The following is a 23410-nucleotide window of genomic DNA, read 5'->3' as shown; positions in this document are numbered from 1 at the left end:
CATTAGCCCGGATTGCAAACCCTTTGAACTCCAGAGGGAAGCTGCCTTTATTCATGAAGGTGTTGAATGTCTCACTAAAGCCCACTAACCTGATTTTCATTTATATCGATTGGGATGTTGAAAAAAGGCGTACAAACGGCGTTTTTAGTTAATCAGTTAGACGGAGCTTTGTGATCGGATTCTGGAATGTGGGTGTGACGCTGGGACCTTTCAAAGTAAGGGCAAACATCTCAGACTCGACCAAAACAACTTCTTTAGATTTTACCACGCACCGACCCTATCTCCAGGCTGTACCTTGTCATTAACAGGCACAAGTTGTGTTGAACAATGTTCTTCTACTTAAAATGGACTAAAGACTATCGTACTAAAAAAAACTTTTTGTTTTGTTCGCAGAACAGTATATCTGTTGTACTACATATAGTTAATGGGAAATTAAAACCTGTTAAAGCTGCATACACCCCCAAAATAGGATAAACATAAAACTGAATGAAATTTGATTAAATGTAATGCGGCAGTGCCGGCACAGCAATTTTGTAACTGTCCCCTGAGGGACAAGTGGTAAGGGATTAATGAATGGAGTCTGTAAGAATACGTGTTCAAGATTTGGAGCCTGGTCGGGGTTATCAAAAATTCAGCCGAACGACTTCTCTTGTTCTGGGAAATTTATTTGTCAGATCACAGGTCAAGTATCAGCGCTGCGTTTGCAAAGGCAGGAGCAGTTCAGGCAGCACACAGGCCGGAAGAACAACTCACTAACATCAGCAAGAACATCATGTTTTATAACCCTTGAAAGACAGAAGTAAAGATTTCTATTGTCCCTAAACTGGCGTAGAGGAGGACCTTCCACCTCCCGCATCTAAAGATCCGGTCACATCCAATGTCCAGACTCCTGACTTAACGTAAACATCAGCGAACATGTTTGTATGTGTGTATGTTGAATAGTGTTGGTGTGTCTCTAACCCCCCTTTGGCTGGTAAATCTGCTAGTTGACCCGCAGACCTTGCATTCCTCAGCCAGGACATAAACTGACTCCCCATCGTGTCTGCCTGCTTGGCTCATCCTGCTTCCCCCCTTACCTAACTCCTAAATCAAGACAAGACAGCGAACCCCCAACTAAGCCCATGAAAAGAACTTTTGATTATCAAGTCCTACATTTGGAGCTGGTGACCTCACTTCGAGTTTCCAACTGATTTCTCTTTCTTATAGAACACATGCAATGCTTTAACAACCTTTACGGATGCCAAATGAAATTATTTACAGTTAATGGACAAAATGCAAGCTGAAATGGAGCCTGTATAGGCTGTATTTCAATGTTAACACTGTAGTAAATGTGACTGCATAATTCACCTTTGTTCTTGTTTTGTTGTACACGCAATTGCGACTGTTCCGGGATCACGGTCCCTTTAAATGTTTTGTTATGTTGTGACGTAGAGACCCTTGCTTGTGAGGTTACAGGGCTGCGCCATCTTTAGATTGGTTTGTTATGGTAAAAATAAACGAGACACACGCTGCTGTTCTCAACTCGCGGAATTGCCTTTCATACCACCCGCAGGCTAATGGACTCTGTGAGCGATTTCACAGGTCAATGAAGGCTTCTCTTCGCGCCGGCCTCAAAGACGGCAACTGGGTCGACAAGCTCCCGTGGGTGATGCTTGGCATCAGGACTGCACCGAAGGAAGACCTGCAGTCCTCATCCGCGGGGCTTGTTTATGGCCAGCCACTGCGGGTTCCAGGGGATTTTGTCCCTACTTCCACTGTTCCCTGGTCTGCGACCTTACAGCGGGCCGCACTACTGGACAATGCGAAGCTTTTCGCACCTGTACCTACTTCCCGTCACCGCCTCCCTCAGTCGCACGTCCCCGCTGGGCTTCAGACGGCTGACTATGTCTTTATTCGCCACGACGCTCACAGGGGACCGCTACGGCCGCCCTACGAGGGTCCATTGCGGGTTTTGGAGACGGGAGACAAACATTTTGTGCTGGACATGGGTGGTAAACCGGAGCGACTCTCCATCGACCGCCTCAAACCAGCTCATTTGGACGTTGCTAGGCCCATTGAATCGGCCCAGCCCCCACGACGCGGGCGTCCTCCAGCTCTGCGCCCACCCCCTGTGTCCCTCCCTCCCGGGACTCTCACACTCAATGCCCCGCGCCCGTGTTGCGGTGGTACACCTGCCACGGTTGGGGCTCCTCGACCCCCTCTGAAACACAGCCGTTCTGGTCGGTTGATACGGCCACCTCCCAACTGATTGTTTTTCTTGTATGGTGAATTCTGGGGGGACGTGTGTAGTGAATGTGACTGCATAATTCACCTTTGTTCTTGTTTTGTTGTACACGTAATTGCGACTGTTCCGGGATCACGGTCCCTTTAAATGTTTTGTTATGTTGTGACGTAGAGACCCTTGCTTGTGAGGTTACAGGGCTGCTCCATCTTTAGATTGGTTTGTTATGGTAAAAATGAACGAGACACACGCTGCTGTTCTCAACTCGCGGAATTGCCTTTCATTCCAAACGCAACTTCCACAACACTTCCCTTTTCACTAAATAAATAACTATATATACACTAACATATTCTGTATAAAATTGTACCTTAATTCTTAAGTTAATACGTTATGCTCCGTTATTTTGTTGTGTATATCATGAGCGTTTTTAATTCCATACGGAATATGAGAAATATGGAGCAGATTATATCATGTATGGCCAAGTTACAACCACTTCCATTTTCACGGCGAATGGTGTTTTTTTGCCGGTGATCTGCGATCACATAGTTCAATATTTTTTCAAGCTACATGCAATTTTTAAAGGCAAATGTATCAAGATCAAACTGGCCAAATTGGAAAAGAAAAAAATAGGCTAGAATTTCAAATATTAAAAAAATTAACTACTGCGCCCCCTAGTCTTCAAATATTATAAAAAATCTGGGTAAATTTAGGGGTGCATTATATAGATATGCAACAAATTTGTTGAGGGCAGGCCAAATCGATTTAAAGATATGTGTCTTGACATGATTGCCGAGCGCTGCCGGCTTGAGAGATGCCATGTTTGAAAGGTCTTAACGCAGGGGTGCCCACACTTTTTTGGCCCGTAATCTACTTTTCAATGAACCACGACATAGTAATCTACCCCAACAGTCGGCTAGTTTAACACCCCCGGCCGTTCACCTAAATAATGATAATAATTCCGAGAAGTAGCGGTAAAGAAACAAAACCAAAACGCTGCGTACTGCACAAAATGAATCTATATAATGACAACGTCCAGCATCTCATCTTCAGGAAAGCATGGGAACATTGGTCATTACCCTACTCGGATGACTAGGCCAGGGTTGCTTTTGAATAAAATGAAATGTGTCTATTAATATGCAAAGATTATGAATTAGCACTACCAAATTTTCCGTTACATGCGTCGTTGACGTGGATTCTTTTATTTCAGATGGCAGGCGCTCTACTGGCACTGAAATGTGAAAGTATTCAAAAACAGAAATGCTGACTCGTGTAATCTAATCAAATTTTGGATGCATCTGTGTGTATATAAATATATTATAGTAATGCTTATTTGAGGTTAATGATGCACTGCGAATCAGGCTTAGATTTATTTTGGTGCTGGCTGTCGCTGTTTCTGATTTCCTACAGAGAAAAGTCCCTGGACACCACTACAGAGAGAAAGAATGGATGACACAAGTCATGAAGAGGAATCATCTTTCGTCAGGCCAGAGAAGAGAGAAAGGAAATCAGTGCCAATGTGTACAGATGGTAATAGATGACTTACACTTTATGAGTCACAACCATTGACTTAGAGCCTGGTCAGTGCCTGCCATGCTTGTAGTGATGTTCAGTGCTTTTGCTTTGTGACTGCAGATTTTTCGATTTCTTTCTATGTGAAAGGTTTAGAATTCAATAGAGGCACGTAGTGATGTTTTCGACAGCCTTCTGTGGATTAAAGGGAGAGCTAATCAATGGTTGGATTTGATGCAGTAGCTACAGCTATAGATTACTTAATTTTTTTCTGGTCCCCAACTCTCAATGATCTTTACTCTTCGAGATTTGCCAGATCATAAATCACTGCTGTCAGTACACCAAAGCGCACACTAGGTCATGAATTTAAAAAACATAAATTAACGTGATTCATGCACGACACATCAACAATGGGTTAGGTGAAGTGGATTATGTTGTCTTTCTATGATGTCTCATTGATTTTATCATTTGATTTTCACAAAATAACAATGACCTAATTCATTTACCTGGGGAAATTTAAATCATCTTGCCATTGAAATTCTGCCAAAAACCAGCACCCAATTGGTACAAAACATGCATTAGTTAAAGTTCAGTAATGTTAGCCTTGAGGTGTGAGGCAAACATTTGAAGAACAGCAGCCACTTTGAGGCCACGCGGCAGTGATGAGAGGATGGTTTGGACAACAGTCACAGACATAATACACACAACATCTTTAATGAATCCACTCACTCAAGTTTCGCCTGAAATTCCAAGCTCAAGTAACAATGTACATCCAAATCTTTTGATACTATAAAATTCAGTGGAAATAATTATTTTACATTTAGTATATAAAACATATTTAAACTGACTGAAAAGTTGTACTAAGATTGCACCAAACGAACAGCAGTGTAAGACTGTTACAATAGGTTGAATGATTTGGCCAGAATTAATTCATTTTACAGTCTTATTGCACTCGTCAGGTATGACCTCCCGTCTCTGTCCTTGTGACAGTGTAGCTGGAGAAGTTTGGTGGAAAAAGTGCTCCACTCTTCCGGCAGCAGAGGGTCGTACTGTTATCCTGTAAGTGTTCCTCCCTCCACCACCTCATCCAGACTGTCGCGTTTTATTTCAAAGATGGAGCTGGCCTTCCTAAGTAGTTTGTCAAGTCTGCTGGTGTCTCTGACTCCAATGCTGCTTCCGCAGCAGACTACAGAGAAGTACTCATTCAGAGCCAGTGATAGCTAAGTGGACTTTGATTTTAGATCATTAAGACAAGAGTCACAAAATAAGCAAACTTTACTGAGTTCTGTGCCTCATTTAGTTATTATTATAAAGCATTTGTTGGCTATTGTAGAATAGGTGTTTATTTACTAGTTATAAATTCACATTTTTGTTGAATATTCCATCTACTATCACTTTAAAGTTGCATGGCCTTGGTTTACTTTTGAAAAAACAAATATAATTTGGTTTGCTTTACAGTTTTGGCAGGTAGCAGCAGCCATACTATTAGCATAAATGTGTCTCCATTAAAATATACAAAGTGGCAATACAATTAGTCAATGGTAGTTTCTCTTCAACTAGAGATAAAGATATTTTAAAACTGAACACCAGGTAACATGGAATATGGAAATTTCAGAATAAATGACAAGTCGTTGGATTATTCCTTCAGTAGGCAGCTGTGAAACAAATGACAGCAATGCTTTACCCATGTGCTGAACTGCTCACAGTGTGGTGGAAAAGTCTGTGAAAGTGCATTGCAATCCACTCACCTTTGGAACCAATGTTAATGGTGTTGTTTTCTTTATACTAGAGCAGCGATTTCCCAAAGTGTGGTGCGGGCACCGCTGGGGGTGCTTGAGAGGAAAAATGTAATGGTGGTCTAATGGTGTAATAATTCATTAAATATAATTTTAAGAATAAGTGTGTTTTTACACAAAATAGAGACATGAATTATAATAAAACATTTGAAAGACTACAATTTAATAAATAAATGCACTTCAGACTGCTTATTTACATATTTTTGTGTGACACAAACTTTAAACTAAACCTTATTTCACTGCAGACATTCTGCAGAAATCATCATTGCTTTTATTACTTTGACTAAATGCATCTATGCATTTCATCCCTCCCAGCTGTTGGCACACATGTCCCCGCATAGTCTGCTGCACAAAGAATTCCCTTTTGTATTAAGCTTAGTTTGCGTGCCTCTTCACACCTCCACGTCTAGAAAAATGGGTAGACGCACACCCATTTTTCTAGACTAGCGTCAAAAGCTACACAAGCCTCCTGCGGCCCGCAAGGCTGCGATTGGTCTGCTAACTACATCCTTTACGGAGACATTTCTGGTTTCATAGCACAATACCGCCATTATTAAAACGAAGAATGTTTACGAGAGAACGGATCAGATTGAAGAACTTTTGTTGGAAGAAATGCGTAAATATGACCGCTTATACAACCCGTCATTGGCGGGTTGTATAAGGAGGTTGGATTCATGGAGGGAGATTTCCACAAACGTCGGTTTGCCGGTCGAGGGGAACAAAGTTGTGGAGGAAAATACGGGACAAATGTGTCTGCGATGAAAAGCAGCAGTGGCGATGCACGGGGCAATAAAGTCTATGATGAATAAATAAACAAACCGACTTCCACACACAAAGACGTGACTCTCTAGGTCGTCTTCGACCAAAAAACGTTACTCCACCTGTTGTTCTGGTGGTGAATTGTTCTGCAACACACGCAAGACTTTTAGAACCATGAATTGAAACAAGTGCGTCGACACAACGCAGAAGCATGCGCCAGCCTTTAATCAGTTTGACCTTTTGCAAATCAGATCATTTAGCCAGTTAACTCATCACACTCCTGAGTGTCAAAGAAGGACGCTGTAGGTTCATACACATCTTGACCAATAGATATCCATGAGCACCATTCATAGCCATAGGCCTCTGCTAAATTAGTATAAATAGTATAGTGGTTTTAGATCAACACATTTCTTTGATATCTTAATAACTGTTGTCCCTCAGTGTTTGAGGGCTCTACATTACTCCTTTCATAATACAATGCAAAAAACGATTTTGTAGTTGAAACTGCAGGCCACAAATAAATTCAGAGTGTCATTACATCACTACTTGTATCCTCACAATTTCGGAGGAGATAAGTTGTCAAGATACTGTTACGGACCTGCCGGCTCCTCCTCCTCGTTTTGTCTATTTGTATATCCCCTACAGGTGAGCGGAGCACAGGTGTGACGGGTTTCCTATGATTCCTTCCAGGAACACCTGGGATGGCTTTATGTATCCTAAGGGGTTTAAAAGCTGGGGAGACCTGGTGGAAGGAGGGCTGCCGCTTCTCCTTCTCTCCCGCACCGTTTTGCTGCTTTTGTTTCCTTTTACATGACTTTTCACATACCCTGATTTCATACGCTTTCAGTTCTCCTGACTAACACTTATACTGACTTTATTTACTTTACGTTGCTCATTCGTTGTCCTTAATAAACGGTATTTTCTTTCAATCAACTCATCCGCGTGGTCTTCCCTCTCTGTTGCATGGCCAGGCACAGGCAGAACGTAACAATACGAATCCCTATTATTGAGGTCTTTTTTTCATGTGAATAGCATTTGTATCCTGTGCCTGCAGCCTCTGCGATCTGCTTCCCAGGCCCTGTGTTGTCTTTGTCTTTCTGATTGAGACTGTTGTTAATTACCAGTTCACCGCAGCTTTGTTCCCCATGCAGCTAAACCCACCATGACCACAGAAGACACATAACACCACACTTCTGGTTAACTGGTACTGCAAAAAGAGGCAGCTAAAACAATGGAGCAGTTAGCAATAGCAGTTTAGATGGAGAAAAGCTGGAAAGGGCGCTATGAGATTAAATAACTGGCCACTGCGAGCCAGCAAAATTAAAATAAGGACTCTTTCAAATACCTTTGTCGGTGCACTTGTTCCTGTTAAATAGTGATTCTCATTTTCTCGTCTTCTCACAGGTCAGTTCTCTCCCTTGCCCTGAAAAACAAACAAAATGTGTCTCCACCAATAACACAAAATGTAATTGTATGCACATTGATCATCGATCCCACAAAGGTTGCATTCATGTAGCCACGAGGAGCTAAATAATTGAGTCGCTAACATCAGCTTGCTGGCTAACTATGTTAGCCAAGCAACACTTTTACCCTATTCTCATTAGTTAACTGAAATGTACCAGTGACATTGAGTCAATATTTTATTAATAAACAGTCAATAAACTGGTTGTGTTTAGGAAAGGGGTTTCAAACTCGTAAGGGGCCACATACTGGCCATTGTGATCTCCTGTGGGCCAGACCAGTAAAATACATAGGCGATGGTCCGGTCGACGGGTGCAGCATCATTTTTATGTGCATCCGCTCACTCACACAGTCCGATCCCTGGTGGACTGATTAGGGATAGCAGCTATTTATTATATACCGGCGGGCCAGCTCTAATAGTAATTAGGACATTATCCTGCGGGCCAGAGATAATTCCTATGGCCTTGAGTTTGACATATGGGGTCTAGAGGTGGTGAGGTACAATGAGCCGAGCATAAACAGTATTTCCGTAGGTGCCGTGTTGGCAACAAATCTTCCGGGGAAGTTGCTAGAGGCAGGTTGATTTGTTGCTAAATTACCTTGTGTTATTACTTAAAACACAAAATAACGTTACTCATATTGACTGTCTTGGCAAAAAACGTGATTTCGATTTCGATTAGTTTTTAAATGTTTTATTTGTAGAAAAAATATAAACAACATATTATTGATAAATTACATTTTTCTTCTTAACTAGAAAACCTACACATTCTGAACAATTATAGTTTTAAGCAGTCTGTTGGTAACATGCTACCTAACTGAAATAGCATATACCTTACTATTAACTATAACCTATTTTATTGAAGCACTTAAATTATGATGTGTGCTCCCGGCATCTCTTGTGTTAAATTATTTACATTTCACATTTATTATAACAAGATCAGGGTTGCTCAAAGCCCCAATGGTCAGATGTCGATGATTCAGAGCCAGGACAAAGAATGATGTTAATGTTTATGGGATGGGATGGCTGGGAGCCGGAGAGGCAAGCAAAGAAGGGAGTGGAGGAGAGGAAACTGAACCGTAGGATACTGCTTTATCAAATGGAGCAATGCAGCAACCTACCAGCACTGTGCTGTGATACGACCCATTTTTCATTAACACTGTAATCTATCAACACAGTTCTGAGAGGATCGTAGCAGGAGCTTTTAATTAAAGCCATTTGATATCAGACATTAGCTGTTAGATTACTAGCACTGGTGGGTTCGATTGATTCTTTTTTTCATGCCAGGGCTTGCCTGGGGGCAGCTTTTGTGCCCTGCTGACTGTCTGAAGACAGAAGCAGCTCTTGACAATGATGGGCTCCCCCCGGTGGCTCAAAGGGTGAAAGTGTTCCATAGGTTAAGTACACTGTGCTGGGTTTGACCTCCGTCAGGGCTTCTGTACTTCTCTTTTTCAGCTTTTTGTTCTATCACTTCTCTGCTTTCAAGTCAGAGGTTTTTATGAATTATTTTAATGGAATGCATAAATGTATGAATATATTTTTGTATATTTTATCATGCATATTTGTTAGGTCGTAGTTAGAAACCACGAACCCTGCTGATTACACCAGAGAACAATCACAGCACGAGAAACAAAGACACTCGGTCGACTTGTAAGTTTTACTTGCTGCAAGGGGAGCCCGGTCAAGAATCTTGTACTAGACTCTTGAGTACTAGACTCTTCACTCGATCACAGCCAACTCCGACTAGACTTCCCCATGCAGTCTCCTTTTATTGAGGTAGTGAACTATTTAAGCATGATGAGTCGACACTTGTTTGTTAAAAAGGTCAGTAGTACAGCAGTAATAGCAAAAGGCATTGTACACCAAACTGAGTATGTCGACTCGAGCTTTAAAACAGCTTACACAGGTGAATGTGTGTGTGCGTAAGATAACGTCTGAGTGTGTGCAAATGTGTCTTTGACTTTCCTCCCATATATTGAGTTGCTTTCCAGTTTGGTGGAGAAAATACAGTTGAATCCACAGTTTCCTGTTTTAACGTAAATAAAACAGGACAATGAAACAGTATATTGCGTAATGATAATAGCACAATAAGCAGTATTCCCTAACAATATTAAACTAATAATACAAACTATGGCTCAAATTACTGTTTATAATCTGAAAAGGGACTGCATGTACTGATAAACCCACAGAGAATTACCACTTGACGTCGTCATCCCCACAGCTCTTTGGAGAATTATAGCATCTTTAACCTAATTGATTTATCCGCCCACAATTCTGTTCAAATTGTTCCCGTTTGAAAGCCTCAACTCAGTTTTTTAGCTTATTGGTCCCACCAATTGGCCGTTGCACCCTGAAGCTGTTTTTTGGCCTCTTCTCCGAAAATGGTATGCCCATGATAAAAAGTGTAATAACTCTGTAACTACTTTGTCACAGGAACCCCTGTGAGTGTTCTGATGTGTACAAATGATCAGCAGAAATACATTCACCAACCACACTTTAAGTCCTAAAAAAAACTTGAAGTGATAGCCCTAATTGTGGACAGAAATCCTCGAAGGTTTTATGTTAATTAAGGAATAGTACTTATGTAAATGGCTCACGCCACAGAAACATTTTCCAATTTTCAAAATAAACTAAGAAAATGAGAATCAAATGAGAATCCGCTTTTATTTGTCTCATGGACTTTTTTTTCCTGTATTCATACAATTGTGATTTTATCATCCAAAGTTAGTCAACGACATCTGCTTGCCTCTGTCTTCATTTCTACCTGTTCTGCAGCCTCCTAATGTTATTTAATAATACGTTATTTGAAAGACATTTGTCTAGCTGTCGATTTAAAGAGCAATACAACTGCTCAATACTAATAATACTAATCTGTTGTATTAGCCACTTTGTCAATAATAGACTAGTCAAGATAGAGTCCTGATCTGTATGTGAAACAAAAGTCACCGATCCACCTGTAGCGCAGGGAGGGTTTTTACTCTAGCTGTGTATCTGAATGACATCAGTTTCACTTCGGTGAATGCTGTGAGGCAACATGCTCAGACAGAGCATTTGTTTATTACTAAAGCAACATTTTATATATATTTGAACTCAAAGTCTGATATTTTTGTAAACTTAACCAATACTTTTATCAGAAGACAGACATAGAAAAAAAATGCATGCGGGATACTTGACCTCTATCAAGAAGACAAGGAAAGTTCCATCAGATATAACGGCTGATTAGGTGATCAGGTGATCAGTGCTGGTTATGTCACTGGTTATGTTCACGTCCTGTCCTGTAGTTTTCTGCCACTCGTGTCCCCGGGTAACTTCACTTCCTGCCTTGACCTGTCATCCCCTGTGATTGTCTGATCGTTTCCACCTGTGTCCAATCACCTGCACCTCCCTAGTGTATTTAAGCCGTGTGTCTCTCGTGTCACTTGTCGCGCCATTATCTATCGTCCTGGATGTTCCGAGTTCCTGCCTGCCTTTTTGTTTTCTGCATTTTGACTATTAAAGTCTTTTTTGCTTTAAACGTCTGCATTTGAGTCCTGCCTTCCCACGCATCCTTGCCAGGTTACTTCATCTGCAGAGCTCTAATTGTTCACAGCTGATATTTACCTGCTTCGGACTCTTAGGTGTCATTGTGGTTGGCATCAAATTAACTGATTCACAAGACAAAATACAAAGCACAAGCTGTGAGATTTGACATATATACAATGACACCCCATAAAAGGAACATGCTCTATACTACATCCTTAGGATGACAACAGGGTGCCACCGAGTAATTTTACTGTGTATTTATTGTACATGAATATGAACCAAGAAGTGATTAAAGAAAACTGCTTTCAACAAACTGAATGACTAATGAACTAACCAATAAAGTTGAAAACAAGGAGCGCTGCCATGCATGTTAGTAGGATCCATCTTGTAGGATATTACAAACAAATTGATGACCTGGTTCATAAAATTAATAAAAATGCGTGTACACCAGAATACAGCCATAATTCTGAAACTGTAATCAATACAGTAATGACAATATTGTAAAACCACTGTAATTCTGCAACTGTAATAGAATAATACCGATGTACAGCTATGATTGTATTTGATGTAATGTAATCAACTGGAATGCATGCATGTAATACTTGCGCAACAACTGATATTGACTAAGGGCCATTCGAAATCCGAGTTACATTTAACTCACCAGAAGACCACTCCCAGAGGTGTGGACACTAACTTTCACACCTTTAAGCATTGTTATAAATACCTGTAGGAACCATTGTTCTCGAGTTCGCTGGTGGAGACAACAAATGGGCACTAGGGATGGTCAAAAGGACTGACCTGGGGCCTGTTGGTTGCTGAGACCAGCGGCTCCTCAGCTGAGATGTTCTTTTTACCACAACACCATATCTTTTATTAAATACATTTGATTTTAACCTTTCGATCTGAGATGACCTCTGTCCGTCCGGCGTTTCTTCATTTTTGAATACAAAAATCATCATACAGCTTATCCTGCACACAGGGTCGCAGGGGCGCTGGAGTCAATCCCAGCCAACTTCGGGTGAGAGACTGAGTACACCCTGCATTGTTCGCCAGCCATCGCAGGGCTACAAACAACCTTTCACATTCACACACCTATGGGCAATAAAGAGTCACCAATTAACCCAATCCCCAACGCATGTCCTTGGAGAGAACCCACACAGACACAAGCAAAACATGCAGACTCCACACAGAAAGGCCACTGGGTGGAGTCAAACCCAGGACATTCTTGCTGTGAAGCGACAGTGCTAACCACCACGCTAACGTGCCACCCAATGTTGGTAGGATCAAACCACAAACGGCTTAATCTGTAACGCGTCATGATCTCATATTCACGCAACTGAAAAAGTGTGATCCTTGTGGCTAACATCCTATCAGCTCGTCTCCATGGCCTATGTCACCGTCTGGCTCGGATTACTGTTTCCCTTTCACCAGGAGGCATATGCGAGAAAACCCCCATTCTTGTTAACACCTGCTTTTAAGAGGCGCAGACTTTTCACCGCAAATCGGAGGCGCACTTCAGGATCAGGAAACATTTCTTACCAAAATATGCCAGACGTACAAGGAATTTGTCTTGGCGGTTGGTGCGCGACAGTAGACAATGTGACAATAGACAAGACAGCAGTGCACAAGTAATAAAATAAAGTAAAATGAAATGCTAATGCAATGGGTTAGTAGAATAAGGCTATGGGTTAGTATAAAACAAGGGAATAAAGTTAAACATTTTAAATATTAAAAAAGTTTAAAAATATATATATATTAAGCATGAAGTGCACTAACGAACAAGTAACAAAGTGACGAGTGACGATGTGATGAAGTGATGAAGTGATGAATTACAGTTAAAGTGACATGTGCAGTGTGAAGGGGAGTGACCGGTGGAATGTTATAGTCAGTCAGTGGGGGACCGGGCTCTGTTGATGAGCCCGACTGCCGACGGGAAGAAACTGTTCGTGTGGCGAGAGGTCTTAGTCCTGATGGACCTCAGCCTCCTGCCAGATGGAAGAGGCACAAACAGTTTTTGTCCGGGGAGAGAGGGGTCGGCCACGATCTTTTTGGCTCTCTTCAGAGACCTGGAAGCGAACAAGTCCTGCAGGGACGGCAGATTGCAGCCGATCACCCTCTCTGCAGAGCGGATGACCCGCTGCAGCCTGCCCTTGTCCTTGGCTGTGGCTGCAGCGTACCAGACGGTGATGGAGGAGCAGAGGATGGACTCGATGATGGCCGAGTAGAAGCTTACATCCAGGACATGGTCAAACCCTACATCCCACCCCGCACTCTCCGCTCTGCATCTGCAAAACTACTCGTCCCTCCCTCACTGAGAGCAAAACACTCGACTAGGTCTCGACTCTTCGCTGTCCTTGCGCCGAAATGGTGGAACGCGCTCTCTGAAGACATCAGGACCGCAGAGAGCCTTCACATCTTCCGCCGCAAACTAAAGACACACCTCTTCAGACTCTACCTCGACTAAAGACTAACAAATTGCAGCACTTAAATTGTACTTGTGACGTCACTCATCTATAGCAAATTGTAAATTCGCTTATTTGAGGAAATTGCACTTTCTTGTTTCTTGTTCTCCTGAGTTTGTACCCTATGGTTGAATGCACTTATTGTACGTCGCTTTGGATAAAAGCGTCAGCTAAATGACATGTAATGTAATGTAATGTGGATCATCATCGTCTTTGGCGGGTTGAATTTCTTCAGCTGCCTCAGGAAGAACAACCTCTGCTGAGCCTTCTTTGTGATGGAGCTGATGTTCAGCTCCCACTTGAGGTCCTGGGTGATGATGGAGCCCAGGAAACGGAAGGAATCCACAATAGTGACGGGGGAGGGTGGGGCTCTGTTCCGCCGGAAATCCACAACCATCTCCACTGTCTTTAGAGCGTTGAGCTCCAGGTTGTTCTGACTGCACCAGGACACCAGATGGTCAGACTCCCACCTGTAGGCGGACTCATCCCCACCAGAGATCAGTCCAATGAGGGTGGTGTCATCCGCAAACTTCAGGAGCTTGACGGACTGGTGACTGGAGGAGCAGCTGTTGGTATACAGGGAGAAGAGCAGAGGGGAAAGAACGCAGCCTTGGGAGGAACCGGTGCTGATGGTCCGAGAGGCCGAGACATGTTTCCCCAGCTTCACGTGCTGCTTCCTGTCAGACAGGAAGTCTGTGATCCACTTGCAGGTGGAGTCGGGCACGTGCAGCTGGGAGAGTTTGTCCTGCAGCAGAGACGGGATGATGGTGTTGAAGGCAGAGCTGAAGTCCACAAACAGGATCCTGGCGTAGGTTCCTGGGGAGTCCAGATGCTGAAGGATGTAGTGGAGGGCCATGTTGACAGCATCGTCCACAGACCTGTTGGCTCTGTAGGCGAACTGCAGGGGGTCCAGGAGGGGGTCGGTGAGGGACAGGTGGGTCAGGACTAGCCGTTCAAAAGACTTCATGACTACAGAGGTCAGGGCGACGGGCCTGTAGTCCTTGAGTCCTGTGATCCTGGGCTTCTTGGGAACAGGGATGATGGTGGAGGCCGTGAAGCAGGCTGGTACGTGGCATGTCTCCAGGGAGGTGTTGAAGATGTCAGTGAACACCGGAGACAGCTGGTCAGCACAATGCTTCAGGGTGTGAGGGGAGACGGAGTCCGGACCGGCTCCCTTACGGGGATTTTGTCTTTTAAAGAGCCGGTTAACGTCTCTATCCAGAATAGAGAGGGTCATTGCTGGTGGGGGAGGGGAAGGTGATATAGATGAAGAGGCGTGAGCACCTGATGGGCTGGGGGAGGGAGGGGAGGGGGACTGCAGCAGGTTGGTGGAGCTGTGGGGGATGGGATCAGGACATTGTCTTTCGAATCTGCGGTAGAACTCATTCAGCTTGTCTGCCAGGCGGAGGTCATTCATGGAGTGGGGGGTTTTTGGCTTGTAGTTAGTGAGGTGTTTGAGGCCTCTCCAAACCGAAGCAGAGTCACTTGCTGAGAACTGTTGTTGGAGTTTCTCAGAGTACAGTCGTTTAGCATCTCTCACCGCCTTGCTAAACTTGTATTTTGCCTCTGTGTACAAGTCTTTGTCCCCACTCCTAAATGCCTGATCCTTCTGCAGGCGTAGTGTTCTGAGTTCAAGTAAAAGGGGTTTGCAGTTGATGAAAAAAGTTTCCACATTTCAGAAGATGTGATGGAATGGGGTAAATAAGGCAGGTGGTCGGACGGGCAGAGGTTACTAGGGTAAGAATTTGGTTAGGAGACAGGGAAGTGAAAGAGGAAAGTGAGGGCGATAGAGGTGAGGTCAGTGGGATGCAAGAAGTAGGAGGTGGGTTTGAAAAAGAGGAGTGTATGTCAGCTATTTTATGGTAAAGTAGTTGACAAAGTCTCCTGGAAGAAGGTTGGAGGGGGGAGGACGACTAGGGGGTTCGAGCAGGTTGGAGAAGATAGAAAATTGTTTTTTGCGGTTAAAAAACGAAGATTCAATTTTGGATTGGTATGAGCTTTTGGCAGCAGAGATAGAAGCAGAAAAAGAGGAGAGAAGAGATTGAAACACAAGCAGGTCACCAGGTTGTTTATATTTACACCATCTCCTTTCTGATGCTCGCATGGTGGCTCTCATGGCAACTCATGAGACAGCCACGGAGGGGATTTGCCAGTCCGTTGTGTCGTAATAATCTCAACTCTTTCAGAATAAGTAGATAAAAACAAGCCCAAAGACTATCTAATTGATACGAATGAATAGTTTTTAGAATGTATGTACTGTATAAGCTTATGTGTCATATGTATGTGTGTGTAGATAACCACATCGAACTAGGAGGTTTGTGTGAATCAGTAGCATGTATTCTACATAATCAGTTTGAATCAATTCGATCAATTGAAGCGGTGAAACATGGAACATCCAGAAGTTCATTAAGCGCCAAATAAACAAACAGAACTTTACGAAGAGGACGACATGGCAGCGGCGTAACGGCAGAAGGTCTTCTTGTAAATAAATGATTCCTGTCAGCAGCATCGAGCGCTCGTACAGAAAGTCATTGTGATGTCATAATGGATCTTTGCGATCCCAGAGAACTCCAAACTGATATCGCTCCTTCATCAATGAGGAGGAGAGCTGCCCTTTTTTTCTGGGGAGTGGCGAACTAATACAGCTGGCTCAAGTGAGCCTGCGCCGTTGACATTTTCATATTTATTATTATTACAATGTTTCTAGGTATGTTACACTTGTTATGTTGTCACATTGTTTGTTAAATGGTTAGAAAGGTTTAAGCAACAAACCAACCACCAATTTGCAATGTTTCTGCAAATGTGGCAAAACAAGGCTAATAGATGTATTCATTATACATTTCATTGTTCATTAAACAATCGTGTTTAAATACGTTCCATTCAAACCATTTCTTTGTTGCATAAACCAACCATGCACCTTAGTCAATGAGGTTGATGCCATATTTCAAGAGAATGTTGGTTTTCTGTCCAGACCTGAGAGCTTGTTTTGAGAGCCCAGTTTGCATCACCAGCAGCCTAATGCATCACTAGCTGTACCGTAACTGATACACCTGATCGCCCGTCAGATTTTAATGACCTTCTATTTAGCTAGAGGATTACAGCTGTTTTCACAGATGAATGTCATTAAAGTAAGTCAGCTTTTATACATGCCAGCATAATGTCAACCCACGCAGAAATATGAAAGCACAAGGTGAAATGTATCTCCTTTCCATTCTAGGGGTTTTAAACAAATGTTATGGGTCCATTCCAGTTTTAGCTACCAAACCACAAACATGTCACTTTTTATATTTATAATGAATCCTAATATTGCAAATCTTTAGGCCCCAATTCCACCACTATTTAACATATTCCAAGTAATCGTAAAAGAAAAATGTCAAACGGGCAACTTTACGGTTCATTTCCTGAAACACAGCCACATTTCACTTCCCTCCAGGGGTGGTGGCACCTTCAGGCCCAAAAATGATGATCCTTCTCAGCAGGCTTTGGGGGCATCTTCACTCAACATCTACCTCAGCGCTATCTATCAGCTTTCGTCTCTCAGGGGGACTTTTCCAGCTGTGCACAAGCAAATTCCTCTGAAAGTCTGGCAGCTTCTATCTTCTTCCAATCGGGCAGATTTGCTGGCGATGCAGAGGGTGTAGCAGACAAACAAGGCGTAAAAAATTACTCAAGGTTAAATGTGCCCCATAGAATGAAAACGACTTCGATCTCTCACCTATCATTTTAATAAACCCATGTAATTAAAAATTAATTTCACGCAGATTGAACATATTATTAGTACTTAATTAGAGGAACATATTTATTAGGGATATACAATTTATACCAAAAGGAACAAGTCTGCCTTTGAAGGGATTCAGTAATCGCTCGCGTCCTCTTAAATATGGGCTTCAATAACCTACTTCCTTTGAGATGCTGCAAGATTCATTTGAATTCTTACAAATGTACACTTATTCCCACATGGAGTTGCCTTTTTATTGGGAGAGCCGTTGAACTGAAATGAAAAAGATAATGACCAAAGATGGCTGACAGTAAAAAAATACGACTCAGAAGGGAATAAAATTAATTTCCATACTTTATTCCATTTCCCTGGACCCTCTTTCCATCTCTTTGGTAAAGTCTGTCTCTGATGTTCTTCTTGGCCAGATGTCTGACCAACAGGGACAAGGGGCCCTACGTGGAGCCTGAAGCCATGCTGGAAGGGAGAATATGGTGCACAGACGTTCTTCCTAAAACTTTAATTGACACATTTAAATGTGTAAGAACTGCAGAATACACCATAATAAGAAGTGAGGTTATATTGTCTATATGACTGACTGGCCCTGAAAACTTGGTTTCAGTTGAGCTCAACGCTGCAATGTCCCTGCTAACACACCCCAAATGGAAAAAGCTTGCTAAACAGTGTTTACACCTCGATCGAGGATTCGCAGGCTTCCCCAATTCACAGGCCAGAGAGTCCTTTGACTACAACACAGTTAACAGTCTACCGCTTTCACACACGAATCCCGGACGAGCGGAACATACATGTACATATATAGACAATCGGAAAAGGTGTGCAATCTATCCTATTGGTTTACCGAGTTCTTCCGTGATGATTGGGTTAAAGTTGGTGCGGTAGGCAGTGTCACGCCTCTGACCACATGACGTCTTCTGATACGTTCAATGGTGACTAGTTATTTGAAGTGATGCAATGTGGTATTGCACTGAATGTCGCGTTCAATGTTTTTAATGTCTCTGTCAATGTAAATGGTTATATTACGTATTTCATGCATGCACATTACATTTAATACAATGATATTTTAGCATAGTGACTCAATTGATTTGTCTCAGAATTACACTTATAAATTGGCATTGCATCATTCTCATTCCTTTATTGATTACATTAATCCATAGGAATCCAACTGTTCACTAGTGTTACACAATATGCATTTCTTTATTGATTACATAATTCAAGAAGGTGGTTTAATAGTTTTTGATATCCTACTCTGGCATTTTCTCTGATTGTAAAGATGTCTATGAGAAAATAAATACTTTAACACATAAACATGTCTTATTCAACATCCCGAGGCGCTCCACCCTCTTGGGCCACTTGCGATTCCAAAAAGATACAATGTTGTTAAAGGGTGAACATTTGGCTTCAAAACCATAGTCCACAAACCAATTGCCGTTGACTTTTTCAAATACAAATCTGCTCTGCTTCTTTTCCTGTATTCAAACTCACATTTCATCACCGGAAGGCACAAAGTAAAAATGAATAGTGTTCATGTGACACCCACCAATGTGTTTACACATGTGTATTGGTGTTTACAGTGACCAATGTATATATAGTGTGTAGGGGCGATCTGGGTTAATTTAGAACGATTCGATTCAGTGACTTGAAATCGATTCAGTAACTTTACTGGACGGTGCAGGCAAAGTTTGAGATCCCTGTTGTTTCTTGTAAGGAAATCAGGTTTAAATTAATTATGGATATTTTAAACAAGCATACAACAATTAATGGCAAATGTATTAACCTTTTATTTGAATCAAGTGCCATTTTCAATGTAAACGTTACACAATAATTACACAATGTTTGGATCAATTTACAGAACCCCGGATTTTCAACCACATTGTTGTTGTTTTAATCCCATGGCGCTTTAGTGGATGGCCGGAAAGATTCGTCGTGTTTCCGTGTTTTTTATTTGGCTTCTACATATTCTACAAACAGCGACCAACTTATTTAGAACACCTCCATGTTTGCAAAAGCCAAAAAAATTTCCACACGCTGGATAAGTTTAGTTTGTAAATGTCTTGCTCGCAGTCGTCTCCTCCACGCTGTGTTTTGTTGTTGTTCCGAGTTTCGCGTGGCTGCCGCTGCGTACTGATGACGTCACAGACAGGCAGACTGAATCGAGTAACGTTTAACGTGTCTAAAGTGCTAAAAAACAAACAAACATACAAACACACATCCATACCGTTTTTGTACTTAAATCCAACGTGCGGTTTCCAAGTATCGATACAAATCGATTATGTACCATTTCAATCGATTTGTAATCAATATATGTCGTCCGGAATGCCGATTTGCGGAGCACAGATCGATTCAGTTGGATCGCAGGAATATAAATCGATTAATCGATTCAGTGAATGAATTTTTACACCCCTAATAGTGTGTATAGAGATGTATGCAATGTACATTTCACCCTGTGGCCAGCAGGGGGCAGGGTGGCGCTGTGATCTGCTTTAGACGGCAGCGGAAGAAGTTGCTAGCACAACGTCGCGAGTAACGTACCCTCATTCTGCGGAGCGAGGCGCAATGACCAGACGTGTATGAGCTGTGTGTCCGGTCCACAGGTGGGTGAGGAAATGATGAGTGATGAATGATTTGTTTGTGTAGGGGTGCTATGTTGATGCTTAGCTAGCTAGCATGTGGAGGTCTGTGAATAGATGTATGTGTTTGTGGGTGTCTAGTTCATTGTCCGGCGTGCCACGCAAGCAAAAACGGTGCCACGCCGTCACGTCCACCGAGAGTACTGTGGGTCTGAACATTTCCTGTACTGAGATTTTCTACGTTTACCATATGTTTTGCACTTCATTTTGAATATGGCAATTAAATGGCATTCTGCGGAGCGAGGCGCAATGACCAGACGTGTATGAGCTGTGTAATTTGTGTGTCCGGTCCACAGAATCATCATCATCATCATCTGCCTACTCGGTGCCAATCCTGGTACCCTGTAGCATTCATCTGCTCTTGTCACCACACTACAGCTTGTCAAAGAACATGGAATATCAATTAAAATTCTGTTCGTCAGAAATGAGGGGAGGGTCTGACACGGTGCATCATTTCGATGGTCTAAGCATGACCACCATATGACCCAGACAGATTTAATTTCTCACGCTAATAACCCTTCAATGTGGTGCCCTTTGTAATGTTATCTTCCTATCAGAGGCAGTTGGCATCATGTTTCCAATGTCAACTTGTTATTGTGCATTCATCAGTCTTTGTTGCGTCACAGGATCAAGTTTTGTGGTTATCATTTCTTCTTTTTTTTGGACGCAGACCCTCATCGACCTCACAGAGGTATTCCAGGCAGCAGAGGCCTGGCTGCTATTATTGTGATCAATGTGTTTACCACACGGTTTTCTTTCTTTCTCAAGGCTGATTAAAGTTCATTGATTCATTCATTGCTCCAGATGTTTCTTTAAAACAATTTACCCACAGCTGGAGAAGTTTACTGTGGAATAGAGGGCAGATTTATTTCGAAATGTACATGTATGGAATCCCAGACAGCCAAGCGACGAAAAGAACTGTGGTGATTCATTTTCAAAGCCTGCTGTTTGCTCTTCTGTGTTTGATCAGTGAAAGTGCTTGTGATGCTGATTTCATCTTCAATAGGCTGTTGTGTTATTAAACAGACATATCTGCACAATAACTAACCTCTTAGAAGAATATTTATTGTGCCTCAGGAAGCAGGCTCTTTCCCAGACTTCTGATAAGCACATAGAACAACCATTTAACAAGGAAACGATGGTCCATTTAGAGTTGTTACAGCCTTTTGGAATGTATGGCCATAACACAGGCCAGCAAAAGGTCATTGTGGTCAAGACGGAAAAGACTCTACCATAACATAACGCAAGGTTTAGTACCAGTTCTTTATTGAACGATTTCCAGCATAATATACAAATGACATCAGGGTCTCGAAGGCCAGACAATAAACAAATCTTCCCCACTAACTTGAAAATAAGGGCTCAGCTTACCTACTCAAAATAAACAGAAAAAATACTGCGCTCTTTATCTAGCCGAAAAGAAGGAGGTTAAAACAAATGGCAAGGAACCACTACATAAATAGCTCTGAAGACACAGCACTAACCGCAAACTAGGCGAGGGAAAGAAGAGAGAGTTGTGAATGGCCAAGGAGATGGTAACATAGGCTTTGCTTATAGCCTGATGCGCCGCAGCTTGCGACTCGAGAGGCGTGACCGGCGTGAAACACTGCTCAAGCTTTCTCCTAAAGTATTTTGGAAAAGAGAAAATCTGAAACTTCTGTCCGTGCGTACTGTGACACTTCTGTATGGATAAATGGATACAGTGAAGGAAGCAAACTGACGGTACATTCCGTCGCTCTTTGTTGGCGCCTCGGTTCACATGTCTGTCCAGCACAAGAAGATTCACTAATCCCTTTGCTCATCATCTTCATCTTTTGTGCACCCTTGCTTATTTTCCTGCGGTAGTCTCATTTATCGCGATTACATGTGAATCCATGCGATTGAATGACTGCCCTCGGTCACGCTTCCCCGGCTCCTCAGCGCATGCCTAACCGTCTATGAAGTTATAGTCTCAGCGAGATCTCACAGAGCGAATCCACTTTATTCCCTGGTGCTTCTGACGTGCCGCTTGTAGAGGCTAAGCCTACGCTTTAAGCCACTGAGGCATTTCATCCGACAGCCCTAATTGATGCGCCGCTGTTCGTCCCGGATGAATGACAGTCCTGTAGCCTTTGTGCTGTTTAGTCCCTTTATTTTCCAACTTTCTCATCATACCGTTTACAACCATCCACCCAGTGTGTGTAACATAGCACTACCCAGCATGTGCGGTCAAAAACAGTTTGGCTATTCTGTTGGGAAACACTTGACAAGCCCCCATAGGTTCCTCCCCTATATAAGCTAAACCCGCCCATCAATCAGCTCATCACATACATCAAATTGGCTCCTAATTGGTATGGCCGGCAGACATGGCAATTCAATACAGACAATATTTATAAAAGCACTGTATGTGTATATAAAAATGCACAATTTACACTTCTTGTACCATGCAAAGTTTGGTCACAGGTCTCTCAATAACACTTTTTTAGGGGTGTAACGATTCATCCACTGAATCGATTAATCGATTTATATTCCTGTGATCCAACTGAATCGATCTGTGCTCCGCAAATCGGCATTCCGGACGACATATATTGATTACAAATCGATTGAAATGGTACATAATCGATTTGTATCGATACTTGGAAACCGCACATTGGATTTAAGTACAAAAACGGTATGGATGTGTGTTTGTATGTTTGTTTGTTTTTTAGCACTTTAGACACGTTAAACGTTACTCGATTCAGTCTGCCTGTGAGTGACGTCATCAGTACGCAGCGGCAGCCGCGCGAAACTCAGAACAACAACAAAACACAGCGTGGAGGAGACGACTGCGAGCAAGACATTTACAAACTAACTTATCGATCCAGCAGGTGGAAACATTTTTGGCTTTTGCCAACACGGAGGTGTCGGTTGCTGTTTGTAGAATATGTAGAAGCCAAATAAAAAAAACACGGAAACACAACGAACTCACTTGATTCAAATAAAAGGTTAATACATTTGCCATTAATTGTTGTTTGCTTGTTTATAATATCCATAATTAATTTAAACCTGATTTCCTTACAAGAAACAACAGGGATCTCGGAAACTTTGCCTGCACTGTCCAGTAAAGTTACTGAATCGATTTCAAGTCACTGAATCGAATTGTTCTAAATTAACCCAGAATCGAATCGGCAACCATGAATCGCGATTCGAATCGAATCGTTGTTAAAATGAATAGTTACGCCCCTACTATTTTTAGTCTGTAGCTTCACAGAACGCACCATGCCCTTTGCATCAGGAAAAATCTCCAACACTTTCCAAAGAAGCCAGGAACCACGAGGGGTTGAGGAATCCATAATGATGACAA

Source organism: Gasterosteus aculeatus, chromosome 4 (genome assembly GCF_964276395.1).
Source record: "Gasterosteus aculeatus chromosome 4, fGasAcu3.hap1.1, whole genome shotgun sequence".
In the NCBI taxonomy this organism is placed as follows: Eukaryota; Metazoa; Chordata; class Actinopteri; order Perciformes; family Gasterosteidae; genus Gasterosteus; species Gasterosteus aculeatus.
The sequence above is the reverse complement of the archived record's forward strand: the minus strand, read 5'-3'. Positions refer to the sequence as shown.